This window comes from Cupressus sempervirens, chromosome 11 (assembly GCF_028749045.1).
Source record: "Cupressus sempervirens isolate cs-2001-9-10 chromosome 11, ASM2874904v1, whole genome shotgun sequence".
Taxonomy (NCBI): Eukaryota; Viridiplantae; Streptophyta; class Pinopsida; order Cupressales; family Cupressaceae; genus Cupressus; species Cupressus sempervirens.
In genome coordinates, this window is record NC_143128.1 from 152,632,009 (window position 1) to 152,656,183 (window position 24,175).

Below are 24,175 nucleotides of genomic sequence, written 5' to 3' on the forward strand. Positions count from 1 at the left end.
GAATTATAATTATAATTTGTCTAAGTTCCTTTCAAATTAATAATTTAAAATTGAATGAACAAGAAAAAAAAACTCCATGGAACAATACGACACTGGTTAAATAGTTGAAAATATGCACCCCGTGAAGTCTTGGCAACACATCTTGTACACAATACACAATTCAAGAGTGAGTATGTCACTGATATGTCTTTATACATTAAAATTATAAATATAATAAAGATAAAAATATTCATAAAAGAAAAATAGATTAGTAAAAAAATTATTTCCTTATCATTTATTACTTAATATAACAATTTCAATTTTTATATTTAAAACTTTTAATTTCACAAAATTTATATAATTGTTTATAATTTTTTTTATGTCATATTTTATTTTTAAATTTTTCTTTACCAAAATTAAATTATTTGATGTTTTCAATTTAAAAATTAATTATTTCCATTTTTAAAAAATATTTATTTAATTATTATTATTTTAAGAATTTATTATATTATTAAATAAAAAGAGTTTATTTTAAATGAAATTTTATTTTATTTTATTTTATATTGATATATAAATAGTTAAAAATCTTAAATTTTTTATAACTTATAAAAAAAATTTATAATTATAAAATTTGAATTTTTACTATTTACATATCAATAAAAAATTAAATTCTATTTTTTTTTCATAGAGTATTTTAAGGAGTGCATTTGGGGTGAGTTGTGAATCTTCCTTCTGTCCTAGTTAAAGGTGTTGTTTATTTTTCCAATATAGAAGATGAATAATGTATACCACATTCTTAAGGAGAATTCATGAGAGATTTGATAATTTACTAGTGTTTTTCTTATTGGAGAATCGTAAATTTAATTATTTATTTATATGACCATTTCTTGTTATTATGATTAGTGGCCTGGACAAATGGAAGAAAGTTAAACCAAATTTGCTTTCTAGATATAATAATTTCCTATTTTAAGAAAGGGGTAAGAATGCACTCTCAAAAGAAACTATTCCAAATTAATATAATTTAAATTTTGGTAAAACAATTTATTTATATATTATCTTTTATGAATGTAAATATGCAATCTTAGACTTGTTAGCTCCATTTTCAACAAACCAAAATTTGAACTTTCTTGTTAAATTGATTTTCCCACCAATTCAAGATAAGATGCTTCCAAGGTTATTAGTAATCACTTTGTAATTTAAGAAAGATAGTTTGGTGGCATATATCTCTTATGATAGTTTGGTGGCATATATCTCTTATCTTCTAAAACCACCAAGTTCATAACCCAAGTATAATTGATTAATGTAATTTGATGATGTGGAGTTGAAGGCATGACAAAAATTCCTTATCACTTTCAAAAGACCGTGAAATGACAGGAGGACATGTTCTGTTTTGCATGGATGTGCATTATTTCAACTAGTTAAAAAAAAGTTTCCAAGTCTTTCTTCAGATTAAGATCGATAATTTGGAAAAAGTTACAAAGTTGTTAAAGAACTAAGAAATATTCAAACGATTCATCAAAACATATTTGGCACAAAACTAATTATAGAGAAGTGTTTGACAATATAAAATAAAATAATTACTATTTACATGTGTAATTTAAAATTAAAAAATTATATGTAAATAAATAGTAAAAAGTGTTATTTAAAATGTTTATTATTTATATACCTAAATTTACATATACAATTAGTTTTAAAATTGTACTGTGTCAAAGAGCCCACCAAGGTGTGTAAGGTCTTTTATAAATACAATGTATGTTAAAATTTCAAATTATAAAGAAATTTTTTTAAATGTATTTTAAATTTACAAATATATAGAATTTTCTAAAAACTATATAGAAAAATAAGAAACTTTTTAGTATTTTTTAGTATTTAATATCAATAAACAAAATAGAATTTTAAAAAATAATCATTTTATTTATAACATATTATTTTTTAAATAATAATCATAATTTGAAAACTAATATAAAAATAAATGTAATTTTTTTTATCACTAAAGCTAAAAAAATTATTATTATTATTATTATTATTATGTGTTGTGTGATTAATTATTATTGTTATTATTTAATTAGTTCAAATAGACTAGAACGAGAAACATTTAAATTTTAACACTAGAAACTAAAATTGTTATATTAAGTAATAAATGAGGTTAAAATAATATTTTCATTAAGATTTCAGGAGTGTATATTTTGGTCTATTTAGTCAGAGTAGCGGCCATAGAGATATTAGAGATAAAAAAATTTAACGAAGATGCATATTTTCCACTATTTAACCAGGAACTAAAAATGTCAACCATTCCTACTGAGCACACTTTTTTTTCGAAAACTTATCAAAAGCAGTAAAAAGAAAGCTTGATTTTATTTAGCAAACTTTCCTTTTTGGTGTATATACGTACAAAAACTGAATATATTTAGAAATCCAATGGATAAGGATGAACAATAATAATGAAATGGAAGGACATACATTCACTCTTAAATCGGTTTCGGCAGTCTACATTTAATTTTGCAGGAGGCACACCTTATAAAATATTAAATAAATAAAGTATAATATCAGGGATAGAATAATTGCAAGGTATAACAACTGCGGGACCCACCACAAATTTAGTGTAAAGACCTCCTGCTGTCAGTTGACGGTGTCAGAATTGAAAAAGACTGGTTAGACGTTGACGTGACAGTTCAACGATAAAGTTGAGTATTATTATAAACGCCGAGTTACGTGGGTTTAAGCCCAATGTTTTTTCAACGACAGTTAATTGTTATTTATTTGTAATTTTATTATTATTACTATTGAAATAGTGTAAAGGTTGAATAACTTCAAAACGATTATTACTTATTTATCTGTTTGTAATTGATATACAAAGAGATGGCTTATTAAAAAACTAATTGATATTTTTAGAAATATTTTAATGTAATTATTAATATTTAAATATGATCATAATTATTTTTCTTTATCAATAGTTGGTGGATTCTTGATGTAGATATTTTTTTTAATGGAAATGCAATTTTATTTTTCTTTATCAATAGTTGGTGGACTCTTGATGTAGATATTTTTTTTAATGGAAATGCAGTTTTGATCTCGGCCATCCAAGACTTGATCCTTGGTGGACTCTTTGTAAGTCTTTCAACTTCACCAATAGACCAAGGGCCCTTTGACATTTAGTTGCTTATTTAAATTTGACAATAATTTATATTTTAAAATATCAATGTTAATTATAAATCTTAAATCAAAAGAGAGATATGTTATTCTGAAATATTTAAATTTTAGATAGATGTATACATTTATTTTTATTTTTAAATACAAAATAACAATCTAAATAATAATAAAAGTAATTAGATGTAATAAAATATAATTTTATGTCACATTTGAGAAAAAAATGGCGAGCAGAAAGCATAATGCGAAAAATGTGAATCACAGACATCAAGCAAAAAATCCTAAATCCTTTGCTAGGATCAATGCAGGGAAACACTCTTGGCACCACCATCAGACATCCAAATTGTCTGGCAAAGCTCTGCTCAACCATCGTATCCAAAGTGAGGCAGGTGATCATGGCTATCTTGGCACAAAGAGGGTTCACACCTCAAATTATTATGCTCCTTTGACAAATATGAAATTGGAGACAAAGGAGAACACGATAGTTAAACCTAGCCGAAATATACCTCCCAATTTTTTCTCGGTTTCAAACCTAGACAAGCAGATTGCAGTGTTTAACTCGACCAAGTATGCCAAGATTAACTAGATTTCGCCTTGCCTAGGGCTCAAGGGTTCCTCTCATCTTCCTAAACCAGTCATGCCATCTCATTCGCCGATTTACCCTTCCTTGATTTCGTCCCCACCCTACATCCCACCACATCGCAAAACTAGCAAAAACCTCCATCTAAACCCTAATTTCTCCAATTCCCTCCATCATTCCTCAATGGCACTTGACAACATGGTTCTCATCATCAGTGATCAAGTCGGTGAAGAACAATGGGAAGAATGTCAGAGGAAGGCTTTTTCGCCTTCTAGAATGGCCCTGCCTCTAATTTACATAGACTGATCGATTGGCTTGATGAGTTATGTGGTGCCCAGGTATGTATTTCTAAATTCTCCAATAAAATTCTCTATATTCATTGCTATGATGATTTAGTTAAGAAAGATTTTCTTAAGGCCTCTGAATGCATGTTCAAAGGCCATGCTATTCATTTCTTTGATTAGATTCCTAACTATAATGAAAGTGCTTTAGATTTTATAATTCCCTCATGGTATGTAGTTCACTCATTACCTCTAGAATTAAAGCACATTAACATTTTAAAAAGGATTGGTAGATCTTTAGGAAACCTCATTGGATTGGATTTGGCATATGAAAAAAGCAATAATTTGAAACTCCTAATCAGTGATCAAATCAATGAATCCAACACCAAACATTTAAAACTCATTACAAATAGATCCAAATATGATTTAGAATTTCTCAAATATGAGGGGAAAATCTCAGATATTATCAGACTTGATGATGAAAGAAGGCAGTCTTTTAACATGATGTCTATAACATCGGATCTTCGTGAGTCTCTTCCTCTAATCAGAAGAAGACATCTCAAGATGCTTCGAGAAGAAAAGACGCCGAAGGAATGCTTCATAAGAATTGGTTCAGATTTGTCTAATCTAACACTAGTCAAGGAAAATCATAGAACAAGACAAAGGGAGAGGCGCCACAAAGGCAAGGCAGACAGATTAGCAAACAAGGAAGACAATTTTTCCCTTCCAGATAAGAATCCCATGGAAATCAAGGACAAATCCTCCCAGGCGACTGTTAACAAGGATAAGGATAATTATGCGAATACATCCAGCAGACCCAGGTTGTAGAGCATCATTGTGGACAATAGGAAACAAAGTAAGAATGAAAGGAAAAACAAAAGAAGGAAGAGCAGAGACAGGACAATACAGATATCTCAGCGTCATGAACTTACTGATAATAGGGAGGAAGCTCCAACGGCTAACTCACCCATTCAAAAGAGACCTGTAGAGACACCTATTGAGAAAGGTTCAAAAGACACAGTACATCAAACAAGTGAAGATAATCATCTAGGAGAGATCTTTGGCCCTCAACAAGCAGGTTTCTTAGGGGATACTCAAGGAAGACAATTAGAAGAGCTTAAAAATCTCATGTTGTTTACTTCATGTAGGGCAAGCAGTGAAAAAGAATCTCAAAAGGATGCAATCTCTTCGAAACCAAATCAACCTCGGTTGGAGGATAGCATGCTAGGGACCCCTATAAAAAATAATAATTTTTGGTAAACTCCAACTACTACCAATAGTTCGCCATTCACTCCTATCAACAAGCACTAGTATAAAGACAAAGATAGTGATCAAGCAATTAAGCTACTAGTTAAAGAGTTTCAAGAATTTATGAATAAAGAAAGCTTCACAAATCCTTCAAATGTTGAACTAGATATGGTAGAGGTAGAAGGAGAGAAGTTTGATCAACTTACTGATGAATTAGTCCAAGTTTTCTATCCTGACAAAATTGACAAACTTCGGCAGCTCAGAAGGAAGAACTTATCCAGAGGATCCTCCAGTTAGGGAAGGAAAACTAGTCATGTGAAGATCTTAGAAGAGACATATTAAACATTCAAATGGAAGATATGGCTTTAGAATTTGCCAAAAAATCTAGTCTCGCTAAACAGATTATTCTAGAAGTTGATCTAGAGGAACAGGAACAGTCTCTAACAAGAAAGATTGATATAGTATAGACAATAGAAGTTAACCTAGATCAGCGAGGTATCTACATGTCTCAAGAAGGGCTTAAGTCTCCAAGTTGCAACAAAGTAAAGGGAAAAAGAGGAAGGAAATCTCTAAAGGAACTTAGAGAAGAAGAGGGCCTCGGCAAGGAATAGCAGAAGACACATCAAATTTTCTACGATGGGAAGGGGAAGTGCCTTCTCGGTTAGGTATGAAGATCACTACTTGGAATGCTAGGGGTCTTAATGCCCCTAGCAAAAAGAGGTTATTAAAACGTAACCTCAAATCTTTTAATTCTGATGTTGTTCTAATTCAAGAATCTAAATTAAACTCAATAGAAATAGATAAATTAAGTAGGTTGCTTGGAGTATGGTGTTCTGCGTTTTAGGAATCTTCAAGGGCATCTGGGGGTCTAGGCATCCTTTGGGATCCAAGGAAGGTTAATATTAGTATTCTCAATAGTTCTAATAATTGGATAAGTGGTAAGGTTCAAAGTTTAAAATCAAATCTTAATTTCACAGTCATAAACATGCATGGTTTGGTTAATAATATTGATAAAAAATTAGTCTGGGAAGAAACTGGTCAATTCTTGGATAGTCAAAATAATGATTTTTTTCTTCTAGGAGGTGACTTTAATACTATCTTAGATATCAATGAAAAGGTAGGAGGTACTTAGGTGCTATCACAAGCTTCCAAAGACTTTAAAGAGTGGTTTACTATGCATAATTTTATTGACACTCCTACCAATAATGGCATTTACACATGGAACAATAGAAGAAAGGACTTTGCATACATCATAGAAAAACTCGACAGATTTATGATAAAGGGTGAGCTGGATATTAGCAATCTAAATATTTAGTCTTCTATTTTACCCATGGCTAGGTTTGATCACTTCCCGATCAGATTTGAATTCGTTGAGCCCCTCAAACCGGCTAGAAACCCATTCAAGTGAGAGAAAATGTGGTTCCTAGACTCAAACTTTCTCAATAATATCAAATCATGGTGGGCTTAAGATAGCTACGAAGGGTCCAAAATGTTTGTCTTTGTCAACAAATTAAAGATGCTTAAGGAACATATCCTTGGGTGGAATAGAGAATATTTTAACAACATCTTCAAAGAAAAATTGGACATAGAAAGCCAACTTAAAGAATTGAACTTTGAAGTAATCAACAAGAACATGGATAATAAGAGCTATCTTCTCAAAAATGAACTTGCTAGCCAAGCAAGAAAATATACTACAAGTGATCATAATATGAAATTTTTTCATAACTCTACACTATACAACAAAGCTAAGAGCAGAATCACATGTGTTAAAAATCATCAAGGTGATTTAACTGGAAAACCAGGAGAAATAGCTGACACCTTCATTAAATATTTCTAGGATATATTAAACAATCATAAAGGCTCAAATAATGTAGCACAATCTAGTCTTTTGAAAGTTATCCCTAAAGTTGTTACTCAAGAAGATAACAAAAATCTAATCAAACCCATCACCTTAGAAGAAGACAAGAAAGTGATCTTCGACATGAATCTGAATAAATCTCTAGGACTAGATGGATTCTAGGCATTCTTCTTCCAAAAGTGTTGGGACAACATAGCTATTGACCTTTGGAGAGTGATCAAAGCCTCTAGAAATGGAGGTTCTCTCCTCGCTGAAATCAACTACTCTTTCATCACATTGATTCCAAAGAAGTTTAATCTTGAATCTCTAGGAGACTTTAGACCGGTAGCCTTTTGAAATAAAGTTTATAAAATCTTCTCCAAGGTTCTAGCAAACAAGCTTAAAGGGATCCTCCCCAAGATTATCTCTGGGGAACAAACTGGTTTCATGCTGAGTAGATCCATTCTTGATGGTATCATCACCATTCAAGAGACTATTCACTCTGCATGTCTTAACAAGGAAGCTTGTATGCTCATGAAATTGGACATCCAAAAAGCATATGATATGGTATATTGGAGGTTCCTATGTAAGACGTTAGAAGCTTTTGGGTTCTCCCATTAGTGGATTAATGTAATCTTCAAATTTATCTCTACTCCTAAAATCTCTGTTCTTATCAACGGTGTGCGAGAAGAATTTTTTGATATATCTAGAGGTATTAGACAAGGGGACCCTTTATCCCCTTCTCTTTTCATTATCATGGCAGAAGCCTTTGGGAGAGCCATGATAGATGCATATAATAAACAGAAGATCTCGGGTATTACTATCTCCAAAAATTTGCCTAATATAACCCATCAACAGTTTGTTGATGACACTATTCTTCCCAAGAAAAGTATGGTTTCAAAACCTCATTCTCTCAAAAGCATTATAAATATGTACCTGGAAGCTTCAGGTCAGAAGATTAATGACCTCAAATCTTAAATTTTCTTCATAAACACTAAGCCAAAAATTGAGCAACAAATTTGCAGGATAATGGGTTTCAAGAAAGGAACCTTTCCTTGCAAATATCTTGGTATTGCCCTAGAGAAAGGAAAAAAATAAGGTAAGGTTTGGGACAACACTTTAGAAAAATTGGATTCTAAGCTATGCTCTTGGAAGGACAGATGGCTTACGATGACTGGTAAATGCACTAAGATCTGTGCAGTTCTATTAGCCATTCCGACCTACCCTCTTTCATGACTCCCTCTCTCTAAGCAGAATCTTTAAAAAATTGAATCCAAGATGAGGAATTTTCTCTGGAATGATCGAGATGAAGATAATAAACTAGCACTCATCAAGTGGGAGAGCATTTGTAAACCTAAAGAATTAGGGGGTTTAGGGATTAAGAACTTACAGTGGCAAAACAAAGCCCTAGGGACAAAACTTATTTGGCGCCTCTACAACAAAAGAAATTGTAAATGGGCTAAGATTCTCTATAATAAATATCTCATTGCAGATGATCCACTTTCGATTTTTAGAGTTATCTCTCCTCCGAAAGGATCAGATGTTGAGATAATGGGTGTTGCACACATTGCATAATATTGTTATTTTATTATTTTATTATGTAATGTTGCATCTAGATGGACGTGCAACATGTAAATATTTCCATGGAATATTCTTGATGAGTTGTATTGTAACATTGTTAAAATATTTTATGTAATTATTTAATATTGGGGAAAAGAATTAAATGCCCAATATTAAATGTGGGGTCAGTGGGTTAGGTAGCACATGGTTTATGTAATACCACTTGGTGGTTTTGTGGGACTTGCTACTATATTAGCAGCCACAAGGGTAGTTGTTGTAGTGTGTAAAGAGAGAGAGAGTGACAAGGAGAAGACAAAAGGCAAGAGTCGAGCGGGACAAGGCTTGATAGGTTAGCCAAGGGAGCATTTGTGAAGGTTAAAAGCATGGCATGGGATGTGTGGATTCATGCTTGTTCACATAGTTTTCTCGGTTGTGGCTATGGCCATGAAGGCTTCCATGGTTGTATGGAAATGGTATTTTTGCTGAATAATACATGATGATAGATGCTTTTGGAGGCTGGGTTTTTCCCTCAATGAGGGTTTCCCAGGGTATATCTTGTGTCACAATTTTGTGGGTATGTTTTCTATTCTCTTGCATGTGGATTTTAATTACATATTTATTTTAGATCTATTATGGGTTATGTGGAAACGGTTATATTCTTTGTTGCCAAGTTTCCTTACAAGTGGTATCAGAGCTATGGTTTTATTATTGTAACCCTAGATTGAATCCATGGGAATGCATGAGAGGATAAAAGAAAGGACAAGATATATGAATAATTATTGTAGATCTGAGGGTTTTGGGTTTGTTGTTATGATGGGATGTTAAAAGATTTGGGCATGTGAAATTGTTGGACAAAAGAGTTTTTTGGATGTTTCATTTAAATGAGGGTTTTGGGGGGTAGCTTGCAGAAATGACCTCTTGGGTAAAAACAGACCTCACCATTGGATCCGGGTCGACATTTCCGTAAATTTTGATATATAATATGCCCTAGTTTGGCCATGTTCAGAGGAAATGAAAGAGTTTTTTTAGTTTCAGCCCATGATGGCCGTCAAATTTAATCCTGTTGGAATTTTCGTCACTGAAAAAAATAAAAAATGAAAAATCGTACTGAAAATGGTAAAAAGACTGTCTTAGTAAAACGACCATAACTTTCTTTCAGAATATAGGATTTCAGAGTTCTTACAGGCGTTGGAAAGCTAATTCAAAGCACTACAAGATGGTGTAGGTTTGGTTCTATGATTTTGAAATTTTGTTAGGTTTTAAGAGCCCTAAAGTCAGGTGTTATTTATTTTGAGCACGGATTAGGGCATAACTTGGGCATATGGAGTCAGATTTTGGACTTCAAGTAGTCAACGGAAAGCTCTTGGAGAGCTCTACACATTGGTTCAGATTTGGTGTAGGTTTGGCATGATTTATTTGTTGATATATTGATCTGAACAGTTTATAGGTATATTTTGACTATGGTAACATTGTGAGTTTATGGCATTGGAGATTTAAAATTTGATGTCATTGTATACTCAATTCATATTTCAGATTGGTCTCATGATGATATGGTTATTAGTGTTTAGCTTGGATATGTATGATGACTTGTTGGATCTACAAGTTGTGCAGTGTTGTAAGCGGTCTATACTTACAGGTTGCATTTATAGCTTGGTTATGGGTTGTCTTTGCCCATTGATCTTTCATTATTGATGCATATTCAGATTGGTGGCTTCGATTTGGGTTGTCTATACCCTAAGTCACATGATTGTATCTTCATGTAGAAGGGATGAGATGTTGTTACCAGGTACAGTCATGGCGGAGGATTGTGGTTGACTATTTTATGCTGACAGGTTGGACACTTTGAGAGCCAGATGCTCAGTTCATGGATGTGATCATGGTGTCATGGATTTTGGCATGACATGATTGGTTATACAGGTACATCATTGATGTTCATTAGCTTGGATTTATGATTCAATTATGGTGGTATATCTTCTTGGTTGAGGATCATAGTTATTTAGTTTCTTTTGAGGAGCTCATGATGTGCACTTTGAGTTCTTTGATGGTTTGATGCCTTGGTTGATTCTCATGGTTAGAGGATGGGTTTTTCATCATTATGTCATGGATAGCTTGGATACATGGTTTAGTGGGAGCTTGTGACAGTGATGGGGTGACAGTGCAAAATTAGTTCCTGGTTTGGTTTATATCTTCTTGGTTTGGAGAGGATGGATTTTATGATGCCATAGGTGACTTGGTACCACGGTTGAGTGGGAGTTGTTGGCATTGATATATTTATTGAGTGTTTGCAGATGTTGGAAGTTTGTCTTAGATCCTGTTGCTGCAGAAGCATCTTTGACATTTGCATGGTGCACTTTTTATCTTCATGGTGTTTGAAGATGGTTAGATCTTGAGGACTCATGGAGTTCTTGGTTATCTTCATGGTGTATGGAGATGGTTCTTCTTGGTATGTCGAGATAGTTTTCTTCATGGTGTGTGGAGATGGTTGCATCTTGAGGACTCACAGGGTTCTTGGCAAAGGTGTGGTTTATGCTTTTATTTGGCATGTTATCATTGGTATGAGGATGGTTTCATTATTATGTCATGGTATACTCTTGATACGCGTTTAGAGTTGTGACATGTTATGGTATGTTCATATGGAGCATGTTATCTCTTTAGTTGAGATGGTAAGATCATGTTGTCATGTTTATGTTCTTGAGGCCATGGTTGGAACTTTGACATTGATCTTGATTTAGTTTCTTGGTATTGAGTACACTGATCATAAGCTGGATACTTCATGATATTGCTATGTTGCATTTGGAGTTGGCATGGATTGATTGGTTACAGGTGCTCATGGATACTTAGAGACGGTGGTGACGCTGATTTCTCTTGGATTAGAGAAGTATTTGTTGGGACGGTTAATGGTTTCAGCAGGAAGTCTGAGGGGCAGTCACCTGATATGGACTTGCGAGGAGATTGTTCTTAGATGAGTCTTGGTTGGAGACTTGGGTATCTTGCTGAGCATTCTCATTCCCCACTCTTGGTCTACTTAGCGGTTTGCTACTTGAGAGGTATAGCCCATTGTTTCTCTCAGTTGCATTATATCTATGCTTGTCTTTCATGGAAATGGATCTTGAGCTATGGTACATGAGTTAGTTCTGGAGGGTTCATTTGAGAGATGGTTTTAGCATTGGTTATCTCCATGTGCATATGTTGTTATGCTGGTTGAGTTTGGGAGATGGTTTTATTGGGCATATTCCTTGGATTAGGAATGGTTATTCCTTGGTTTAGGAATGGTTTTATTGAGTTTGATCTTCTTGTGAGAGGCTTACATCCATGATTAGTTATATGGTATGCTTTGGGTGTTGTTGAGGCTTCTTGTTGGGGTTTTATGGAGGAGATCATACTTGCACAGTTTACATCTAGAGGTGTGTGTAGAAGGACATGATACAAGTTATGATTTGCATGGTTTCTCTGGTCTTGGTTATCTTCTTAGATGTTCAGTTTTGCCTACATTGGATTTGAGATTGGTTAGAGATTGTGATCACTGGTTTGTGCTCATGCATGTCATGTGAGAGATGACATGGTTATTTCTTTCTCTTTCCTTTGTTGGTTGTGGTGAATTTGGGAGAGCTATTGGAGACTTGTTATGAGAGTTGTTCTTGCAGGATATTGGTTTATGTATTGTGGATGTCCTTGATACTACATGGATTCACTTCTTTGAGATGTGTTGAGTGGATTGGTTATAGATTTGACATTATCTTTTGCAGTGGGAGCTTCTTGGTATATATGTGGTAGGTATTGCTCTTGAGGCTTGTGATTGCAGGTTGCAGATTGGATATGTCGGTGATATAAGATTCACTTGTTATACCTTTGACGTATGGATAGTTGGATGGGTTTGGCACTTGCTGTGGGTGCTATTTTAGCTATGGATATTTTGACAACTACGGCTACATGTGATTACCTTTGGATCAAGTTTTTTGTGCTTGGAATTTCAGTTGGTACAAGATTTTATGATCTTCTAATGCGACAGGTTGGGTGGCTTTCTCTTTGGATGGCTTCTATGTATGTCCAGTGGGAGTGGCATAATAGGAGGTGAGATCATTCATGTTCGAGATGCTGGATACTTTGATTTTGTTGCGGGTACCAGGATGGAGCACTTGGTGTATTTTGATCCATGATGGTGGATGTGCTGGGAGGGATTGTTCCCTTGTTTATTTATGTGGCTACGGATTGACCCTATGCAATGTATACAACAAGTGGGAGATTGTTGAGATAATGGGTGTTGCACACATTGCATAATATTGTTATTTTATTATTTTATTATGTAATGTTGCATCTAGATGGACGTGCAACATGTAAAGATTCCCATGGAATATTCTTGATGAGTTGTATTGTAACATTGTTAAAATATTTTATGTAATTATTTAATATTGGGGAAAAGAATTAAATGCCCAATATTAAATGTGGGGTCAGTGGGTTAGGTAGCACATGGTTTTAGCACATGGTTTATGTAATACCACTTGGTGGTTTTGTGGGACTTGCTACTATATTAGCAGCCACAAGGGTAGTTGTTGTAGTGTGTGAAGAGAGAGAGAGTGACAAGAAGAAGACAAAAGGCAAGAGTCGAGCGGGACAAGGCTTGACAGGTTAGCCAAGGGAGCATTTGTGAAGGTTAAAAGCATGGCATGGGATGTGTGGATTCATGCTTGTTCACATAGTTTTCTCGGTTGTGGCTATGGCCATGAAGGCTTCCATGGTTGTATGGCAATGGTATTTTTGTTGAATAATACATGATGATGGATGCTTTTGGAGGCTGGGTTTTTCCCTCAATGAGGGTTTCCCAGGGTATATCTTGTGTCACAATTTTGTGGGTATGTTTTCTATTCTCTTGCATGTGGATTTTAATTACATATTTATTTTAGATCTATTATGGGTTATGTGGAAACAGTTATATTCTTTGTTGCCAAGTTTCCTTACATCGAAATGTTGGAATTTCATGATAAGATGTCGTAATCTGATTTGCAAATTCCTAACATGGGATGTAGGTTCGGGTGATAAGGTCCTTTTTTGGGAGGATTCCTGGGATGGTAAACCTCCACTTTCTCTCTACAATGTTGCTCTGACTCTCAAAAATAGATTAATTGTTCTTTGGGGTAACAAAGTCAAGGATTACATGACTTTGAAAGATTTAGAAGGTACACCAAAATGGACATGGAAATCTCTAAAAGTTTTAGGTTTTGATGATGAGTTAGTTAATTGTTTTGAGAAGATTTTGGAAGGTAGGAAACTTAAGCAAACAGATAGAAGAGACACTTTAATTTGGGTTGCTTCCAATGATGGGAAATTTAATGTCAAAAGTGGTTATAGGGCCATTTTAAAAGCTCATAAACTAGAGTTAGTGGATATCCCATTAAAGCTTTGCTAAAATTCCTCTTGTCTTCCGAAAGCTGGCTTCTTTCTACGGCTAGCTATACAAAATAGGATTCTAACTATGTACAGATTATAAATTATTGGCATTCAGGGCCCCTCCAGGTGTGTTCTTTGCCAACTAAGCATTGAAAACACTGACCATCTTTTGTTTACAGTCCTTACTCTCAAAGCTAGCTCAAACAGATATTGGGTTGGTCTACCCCCTTCCCAAAATCCTTGTCTGATTTGCTTAATGGATGGCCCACAACTATAGTCAAGGGTGTCTATAGTAAATTTTGGAATATCTCCCCTTCTATTATGATTTGGGAAATATGGAACGAAAGGAATCATCATATTTTTCATAATTTGGAACTCAAACCTGAAGATCTTATTGTCTAAATAGAAGCTAGTATTGTAGAAACGATCAACTCTTATTTAAGAAACTTGTAGCTAGAGGAAGGTTCATTTTCGAATTGGGATGGCCTCATGAAGAAAATCTGGCCCAATTTGATTAATCCCCCTTTATTCTACTCAAAGGATAATAAAGAGGCTAGGAAAAACTACAAATGGGAGATGCCACCTATTGGATGGGTCAAACTGAATTTTGATGGAGCAGCTCATGGTAATCCAGGTATAGCTAACATTGGATGTATAATAAACAATAAGGCTGGGTGTTGGATAGCCAAGAAAGCGATGTCTATCTAACCTATCTCTAATAATCTAGCAAAACTTGAGGCTCTCTATCAAGGGATTAAGTTCTTAAGCTTAATTTATCTAAAGTCATCATTGAAGGTGATTCTCAAATTATCTTAAACACCATTAGAAAAAGGTCCACTCCTAACTGGGTTCTTAATTCACAATTAGAGGTGGTTCTCTCCCTAATGGACAAGTTTGAAGATTACAAGATCTGTCACATCTATAGGGAAGGTAACCAACTTGCGGATTAGCTAGCAAATTTGGGAGCAGATGGAGTCAATTCTTTATTATTTAATGATGGTTACTCTCTTTCTTATTGAATTTGTGCTTATCTTTGGTCTCTATCTTTTATTTTTATATTTTATTTAACTCAATTAGTATATTCTCATATTGGTTTTTATATCAATAGTGTGATCTCATGCCTCATTCTATAGTTCAGTCATTTATGTATTAATTCCTAATTCTAATGCTATCTATATTGGCTTATCCTCGGTACTTTGTGTGTGCATAGTATATATTTTCTGAATGATATCTGTACCATCCTTAATATTATTTTGTCAGCCATAGTTTTTGGGCAGCTCATAGTTTCATGTAATCATTCCTTCCTTTATGGTGTATCCCATGTTTTGGTATTTTGCAATTAATTCAATCTATTGTTTTGCTTTTGCGATCTCAAGCCTGTAATTTATATGATTGTGTCTAGATGTTTCCTTTTGCTGTTTCTGGGTGCCCTCATATGTGTCTTTCATTTTCATTTTCACTGTTAAGCATGGATTCCAACATTTATCTGTTCCATGCCTTTGAAAGTCTCACTATGGCTTTCTGTGGGTCGATGAAACTAGAGAGGTGGAATTGGATTTTATACCCAGTGGATGACATGTCTCAACTTGTAATTAGCAAAGCTTTGGGAGAGGGAGTGTTCAATTATCAATATACTTGGAGGACCAATAGTGATATAATCAGGTCATTTATTGGCTACCTGGTAAGAGCCAAAGTGGAAGTGAATGACATTGTCAAGCTCTGTCGTGACCTATTTTTCCCTACTTGGAGAAAGGGATTGGAACAAGCAGTGTATAGCATCAATAGAAAATTTAGGATTCCCCTTCCTGAAAAGTATGTGAATCTTCCATTGGGGCATCCAAATTTAGTCACCGCTTCTCATTGTTCGTCCTTGGTCATCCGAGAAAGCTTAGCATTCTACCGTGAATGGCCCAAAATGGAGGCCAATTTGCATTTTCTCCTTCGATGGCAAGGGATCATCGCAAAAGAAAACAAGGAGTGGCTCATCAACTATCTTCACCTCTCCAACGCCTACATTCAGCTGAGGGTGATGGTTGACAATCTTGATGATCTGGACTTCTGTACCCCAAATGCAGAAAAGACTAGCAGAGCAAAATTTGACTTTGAGCTTCCTCCCAATTTCCAAGTGGAGCTACCCAGGGACATCACAAAAGGGAGCATGGTTTACTAGAAGGAAGGTAGGGGCCCAGCTTCATAGTTGATAGGGGACATCAGACCTTTGGCTTAATCTATAAGCGTAATTTTTTGTATCTCGTTGTTTTAAATCTCTTAGACTTATTTTTTGTTGATTTTGTGGACATTACGAAATATATAATATATGGTATTTGGACTATGCTCTGTTTATTTCATGGTTTTTGGTGTTTAATGCTTTAATTTTAATTTTTTAGGTTTAAACTCTTAAATTTCTAATTTGGGCTACTTGCTGGGTGGTTTTTTGAATTGGACCATGGGTATGTCTCGGCAATCAGCATAATTTTTAGGTTTGTTATGCTAGTTAGATTTGGTCTATAATTAACCTATGAAACTTCACTACTTATATTTGGTCTATAATTATCCTATGAAACTACACTTTTCTAGCTTTTTGTATATGTTAAATGTATGAGATTGGCATCAAACTGTTGAAACCCTAAGACTTTAATACTATGTGATTATTATAATACTTTAAATACTCTTCTTATTTCTGTTTTGGTTTGGTTAATTCATGCTTGATGATTCTGTTTTAAGCTTGCTACTGCTAAAATGTTGGTATCACTATTTAGGATGATTATTTAAGCTCCTAGAGGGCATTTCTCGATTTAGTACTCGGAACTATCTTAGCCATATCAAATTCACTATTTGTTTTCCTACTTTAGAAAAGTTTTTTTGATTTAAGCAATGTGGATGCAATTGGTATTACTATGGTTTGAATTGTTCTAGCTGTTTCATTAAGTCGTAATGAATGAATTCAATCTTCAAAGATGGATTGGATATAATGCAAGCTTGAAGACTGTTAATTATGGATCTTTTTGGTTTAGCTCAGCCGCTCTGAAAACTTTACCCTATTTAACCATTTTTAACTCAAGTACTATGTTAAAGTTTGCATTATTTATTATTCATGATTAGCATCAAGGTTTCATTTTATTCCTAATTGGAAGGTGCCTGGCATTATGTTTTTGTCATATTAGCTTTGTAGATTTTCAGTATGCTTCCAATATCAGTGAGATCTTGGCGTTCTATCTACCCTATTGATAATGATTGTTTATGCTCTATATGGACTCTTTGTTTTTTCTATTTAATGACTTTTGATTTGAGGGTATGGTTTTGGTATTATGGCTCGATCCTTTCATCCCTGTCCTCAAGAGCTTCGATAGGCTATATCTTAGCATTATCACTTGTAGCTTTAGGATCAGATCAGTTTATTCAATAAGCTTTCTGTTAGGTCTTTATTTATTGCTTGTTGTCATTTTTTTGTATACACTTTTTAATAAGCTAGGTGTTAATTATTTTGGTAATAATTTACATATGCTCCTATTATTGCATGATGAATTTTTAGTGGTATAGCTTGTAAAGAATTATTAGTTCATTTTTAATTATCATTTACCTTCAATCTTCTAAGGATTTTTTACAAATTTCCTTCATTTTATTTTAATTCATATGGTTTTTGTTAATATCAATTCATTAAATTGTCAAGATTGGAATCATAATCATTTTGAACTCTATGGTTGAATGACCTTTGCTCTCATTTTATTATGTCTACTAACCTCTTTTGAGTGATTAGTTTGGTAGATGGTAATCTTTAACAAGGATAAATCATTAGCTAGTAGACGGTCTACTGACTTTTGACCAAGAATCATTTGGCAGAGATCATGTAATATACTGAGATGATGTAATTATCAAGGGTATGCTCTTGTTCGTATGTAATGAAATCATGTAAATGAGTTCACTAGGGTATGCACCTTTTAAAAATGTAATAATATAGGACATTTGTCCTGGGAAAGATTGGATGTTTTCTTCTCCGTTCTTTCCAACAAGTTCTCGTTTGAACGGAGATAAGCTATTGTACTTTATCTTTTAATTAATAAAATACATCGAGGCCTTGGTTGTTTACTGATTTTTTTTTAAAAAGGAAAAAAAATAAAATTAAAAAATCTAAATAATAATAAGAAGGTTCAAATTTAAATGAAAATGTATTAAGGGAAAAACTAATTTAGATAAATAAAATTTAAATGTATTTATAATTAATAGATATATTTTTAAGTAAAATTCAAGATAATTAAATAATTGTAATTGATGTATATGGGATTTCTTTAGACAGATGTTGAAAAGATGTTTGTACTAATAATTAACCTATGTGGATGTTTAGTATTGTTTTTCATACAAAAGTAGCCAAAACTAGGGGGTTGGCCCTTTACAACAATGGTGAAACAACCAGCAGAAAATCAGCAGACAGTTACATAGACCCCTAACAATTTACATCAAAAACATAAGTATCAACATAACATTAATTATGAGTACTAGAGTTCCTACTCTTAAAAACAACAAGGTTTATCAAGTTAACAAAAGGCATGTAGGTGGTCATCGTATCATACCACCTACAACCAATATCCAATTTTAATAGAAAAACACAACCATTAACATAGGATGGAGAGAAAAACCAGAAAAGTACCAAAAAACACTAGGCACTGAGAGGCCACTAACTAGCATATTTTTTCTTTCCCTTCCTGACAAGGAGGACTTTAGCCCAATCTTCGATGAGGAAGTTGTAGAGCACCTTTGAGTCCTCCTTCCCTAGGCCCTCCTACTCCGACTCATGAACCAGAAGCTAGAGACTGGTTGCAACCACATGGGTCACCTTTAGAGTGAACTTTGAGAAAAGAGTGAGTCCCTCCTCCAATGCAATGCACATGTCCTTCAACTCCTACAAGTCTTTACAAGTAACTGCCCCATCCTCCACAACACCTAGCTTTAGAGCCCTACTAAAAATCACTAAAGATTTTGTTTTGTCCTACACATTTAGATAATTAGTGGGGGTCCTAGAAGTTTCCAACCCATCTTTCCTTATAGGGTAAGAGATAGTATCCGGGGAGGCTTTTTCAGGTTTGGGGTTATCCTAGTTAATAGTAGAAGGCATGGTGATGGTAGCAGAAATATGTGTGGGGTGTTGGGAGGGGTCTGTGGTAGTGTTCTCCACCTCAATATCCCAAGTGTCATTGACCATGTCATCCCACTTCTCCACCTCTTTATCAGTCTCATCCTTCCCCTTCTCCTAACCATCGCTCGAGATCTTATCACCCTCCTCTGAATTGGTGTCTTTCCCCCTCCTCCTCCTAAGAGTGATTGATCTTTTGTTTGTATCTACCATAGGTCTTAGCTAATCTTCCTGACCTTCTTCTGCTCCCACATATTTCATCATCTGAATCCCCAATTTCCACCTCCACTCTCTTAACTATTTAAAACTTTTTATTGGTTGTTAGCTCCAAGGCCAAGATTTTTATTTTTCCTACCTTTTAACTAGGGTTTGGCTTGGTGAGGGTTGAGGAGTAGGGGCACAACTAGCTCCCGCAAACACCAAATGAAGGGGGGTGTGTGTAGAGGGAAGGAGATTATCAATGGCAATCACAAGGGGAGGGCAAAGGGCTAGGTGAAATTGGAAAAGATGAAACATTAGCCCTTGGTATAAAATAGTGAAATTAGCCCCTTTCTTCTTTTTCTCCCTAACATCCATCCCAGTCTCTTCGAGGGCATGCATTAGTATTGTTGCATTTGACTTTGATTGTCTTGTTTTTTCTATGAGACAAGTGTTAATGGATAGGATTAGTAATGAATGCATTGTATTAATAGTTTCTTTTTAATTTTATTTTAAAAGAAGAAAAGAATTACATTTACAATTAGAATAGTTGTTCAATAGCAATCAATTGTAAACTCACAAGTATGACTTACAACATGATAGGAAAATTAAGCAACACTTAAAAACCACAGTATAGACACCAACAACTAACTGTTGGGTTACTGTGAGAAGAATTAACTATTGAAAGAGATATTACAACTATTGAAAGAGATATTGTAATAGAGAAAAGATCAAATGCATTCCTTGAAAAAGACACAACAACTGGAGCAAACTATAGAGGGAAAAACTAGCATCCACAAATATAAATTCATTGAAATCCTTATATGTTTAAAATAGACTAGCTACTTCCACTATCACTGAAAGAGAAAATTAGAAACAGATCAACATAGCAAAAACATCCTTGGGAGAAAATCACAGAGGAAGCATTGGCAATATATCCTTCCAAGGGTGCTTGCAGATCATAATAGCATCTTCAAATTTCTTGAGTTGAACCTAGATATTGTGGAGAGTAATAGAAAACTCAGAATTAGATTCTATATAGGACTGATATTGAGAAAATTTGGAGGCTCAAATTGGAGCAAATCATGTGGACCTTAACGAAAGTGGGGTAGCAAGTGTAAAAGAATAAAACCATACATCCAAATTCCAAAAGATTTTTAATTATCCCTTGTCGACAAGAATACATGATCAAATTGTAGGCTTTGGAGGACCCTAAGAGAGCAATTTTCCAAGACCATTTAAAAGAAGGAAAAAAGAACAAGGAAGGTTGAGAAAAGAGAATGCCACAATAGTTTAGAATGAGAGAAAAAACAAAAAAACATGCCTAATGGATTCAGGTTGGGCATAGAACAATGAATACAGAGGGGGATGAATGAAAGTGAGATGATCTCCAATGGGAAGCTTCACATCAAGGGTCCTCCAAGACAATAATTTAGCTTGGGCATCAATTTTTGATTTCCAAATTTGTTGGTTGAGTTCATTCCATTTATCCCAATGAAGCTTAAATATTCAATATGACTTTAAATGGATATGGGTGGCAAGAAGAGGAAGGAATTTCCTATATATGGTCTTGAGAGAGAAGGAATAGAGGCTATGCATAGAATCCCATCTCTAATCATAGAAGAATCTATCATAACTAGGAACAAATAGAAAACTAAACAAATGATGGGGAACAAGTTGTTGAATACCTTCAATAGTATGTTTATCAGAAGGAGATAGGTTGTACTTAAGAACCAGAAGTTTCCAAGGTTTCCAATTGAGGCTAGTGGCATCCCAAAGGTCTCTGAAGACATGAATTCCTTTTTTGAAAAGTAATTTACCCTTGAACTGTTGGATGAGGCCCAATGGCTTACCTTCAATTAAGATTAGTCTATTCCACCAAATGGAAGACCCAAAAAAAATCAATCCATGGCTAAAATATTGATCAAACCAAGTGAGATTTTTAGAAGTAATATTGCAAGGTCTCCAGATAAAGTTGAAAGGAGTTGATTTGTGTGTCTTAAAGTACAGAGCTATAAGGATTTTATCCCTCTTGCCAAATAAATGCCAAGGGCCTCTTGTTCTAGCAAAATGGATATGATCTCTAACTAAATGATTCCAAGGAGAGTTTCCTTCCATGGCTCTAACCAACCATTTAGTAGTAAGACAAATCCCTTGTGTAAAGAAGTCTATAATTCCTAACCCTCCCTTCTCTTTAGGTTGAATACAATGCAGCCAAGAAGTAGCAGGGAAGCCTTTCATGTTTCCCCATTTGGCCTAATTTTTTTATTTATTAGTATAGTGAGATGATGATGCAAGGAGGGATCTGACTAAGGCCAAAGGCACACCTAACTATCCAAACACCTTGTTGAGTAAATAGAATGAAATAAAACACATAAAGAAAAACACCAAGGAGAGAGGGAAGAAAACACTTTTATTGATTCATCAAATTATTAGCATACATGCCCAGTTGTAAGGCCTTCTAGGTTATGACTAGATACAAAATACAACTTTGAGATCCACAATCTAGCTTCAAATTTATTATTCAACAACTTTTCTTTGAACTCTCCCTATCCTTTCCTAACCTACACCAAATACCTTTACTTATAATTGTCAAAATGACTTACATAAGATTCTAGATCATTACATAATAGAAAGGTCAACCTTAAAATGGTTTGCACACATCCCAAGACAAGATCTAGACATTAAATTTGTAATCCAAATTAATTACATAATCTGGCTCAAACTAAGAACCAATCACATACAAAATTAGTCAACGAAGGAACCAAGCATCAACAAATATTAGGCTCACTCGGCACATGAAGGGACACTCGGCCAACACTAGATAGCTTGGCCAATACTAGAAAGCTTTAGTAACTTAACCATCATTAGCTATAGTAACTTGGCCATCACTAGCTATAGTAACTCGACCATCACTAGCTACAGTAACTCGACCATCACTAGCTATAGTAACTTAACCAAAATAGCTACAATAAATCGGCCATCACTGGCTATAGTAACTTGACAGTCACTAGCTATAGTAACTCGGCCATCACTAGCTACAATAACTCGACAATAATTGAAAAAATTGGTAGTGACAATAACGTGGAAACCACTACCACTCATCTCCAATCAAGAAGAATGAATAAAGATGAGAAGGATAGAAAAACAACCTAGTATGCTCCTGCATCAACTAATTATAGAAAGATTTGGAAGGAAGCCAACAAGATGAAATATACACATGAATAGCAAGGACGATCTTGTTGGCCAATTGAACATTTCCTGTCATTAAGAGAAAGTAGTTGGACCAATGAAGAAATTTCTTTTTAATTTTGGTCATAAACGAAATCTATGTGTCCTTAAGAGACACTCCAATGCTAAAGGGGATTCCTAAATATCTAGTGATACAACCATGTTTAATTTCTCTCCAACCCTTAGGAATCTTAGGAGGGGAAATGTTAGGTCGAGTAATGAAGAATTCAGTCTTGCATTCTAACTTTTTATTTCTCAAAATCTTATATGGAAATTCAAATCACTCTGAATTTATCTCAACTACTTATTTGGCAAGCCATGTGGTGAAGTTGGCTTGAGCCTTGTATATGCTCTTAATGGTCTCAAGTTTGACTCCAAATCCTAAACTCACTAGATTTACCTAACTTGTGGATATTACATCCCAAAGGATTAGTCTTACCTAATAACATGTAAATCTAAGACTACAACATACAATCCACTCCTCATTTATGTTGTAGAATAAATGTTGACATAAATTATTTTAAAAAAATAAAATAAAATATTCTCATATTAGATAAATAAAACATATAAAATATGTTAGAGTAATTAGACATTTTCTAATTAACTTTATTCTACTTAAGCTAACTTTAGGCATCTAATAATTAATCCTTTTATTAATTATTATAATGCAATCTAGGTTTTACCTTTTAGGGTTTTGGATCTCCTTTTATAAGGATTGATCCCTTATTATAATTTACCAATTCACTCAATATATTTATGTTTGACTCAATTACAATGTCTCCTTTGTGGATATGGGAATTCCAAACTCCATAGCTTTTGCTCCTCTCTTCTATGATAGTTGTTTGCATGCAGGTGATTCTTCGGAGTTATGGGGTTGATCTTTCATCAACTTCAACAAATTATATATTTTTTAAAATACTAACATACTTGGAAATAATGGTTTTTGATTTCTTTTAATGTTTTGAGGAGATAAATGGAACTTGATTTTATATAGAAGTAATAATTATTTATTAGTTCATCTTCTTATATGTAGGGAATAATATTTTTGGTAGAGTATTGGGCTACTAATGTTTGCAATAAAGAGAAAACTTTTCACTTTCTTCTATAGCTTGGAGTGTCCATATTTTATTAAGAGCATTTTTGACATTTTTTATTGTTATTTTATGATTAGCTCTTGTTATTTGTTTGTAGCATTTTTGTTAGTGAATAAGGTGAAAAATGAGTGTATGTGTTCACCTTATTGGATAGAATAAAATATGGATGATAGAAAGAAATATGTGAAGGGAGAATATAGGATCTATCCTTAACTAAAATTTCCAAAAAGAATGATCCAAATTGATCAATCACAAAGAAGTGATCTATGCATAAATGAATCAAATGATGGAGAATATGAAGAAAGGAGGAAGTCCAATCTATTATAGAAAGTAAGTACTTGAAACTTTAAATGAATAAAAGACAAATACTAACATCAAAGTAGGATAAATCTAGAAAATGTTGATTTCTGATGTCTATGTATAGTTTCAAATAATTCTACAACTTGTTCCAAATTGAAAATGTCGAGACAGAGAAAACCCAAAAAAAATTGTCCTTTTGAAAGCAGG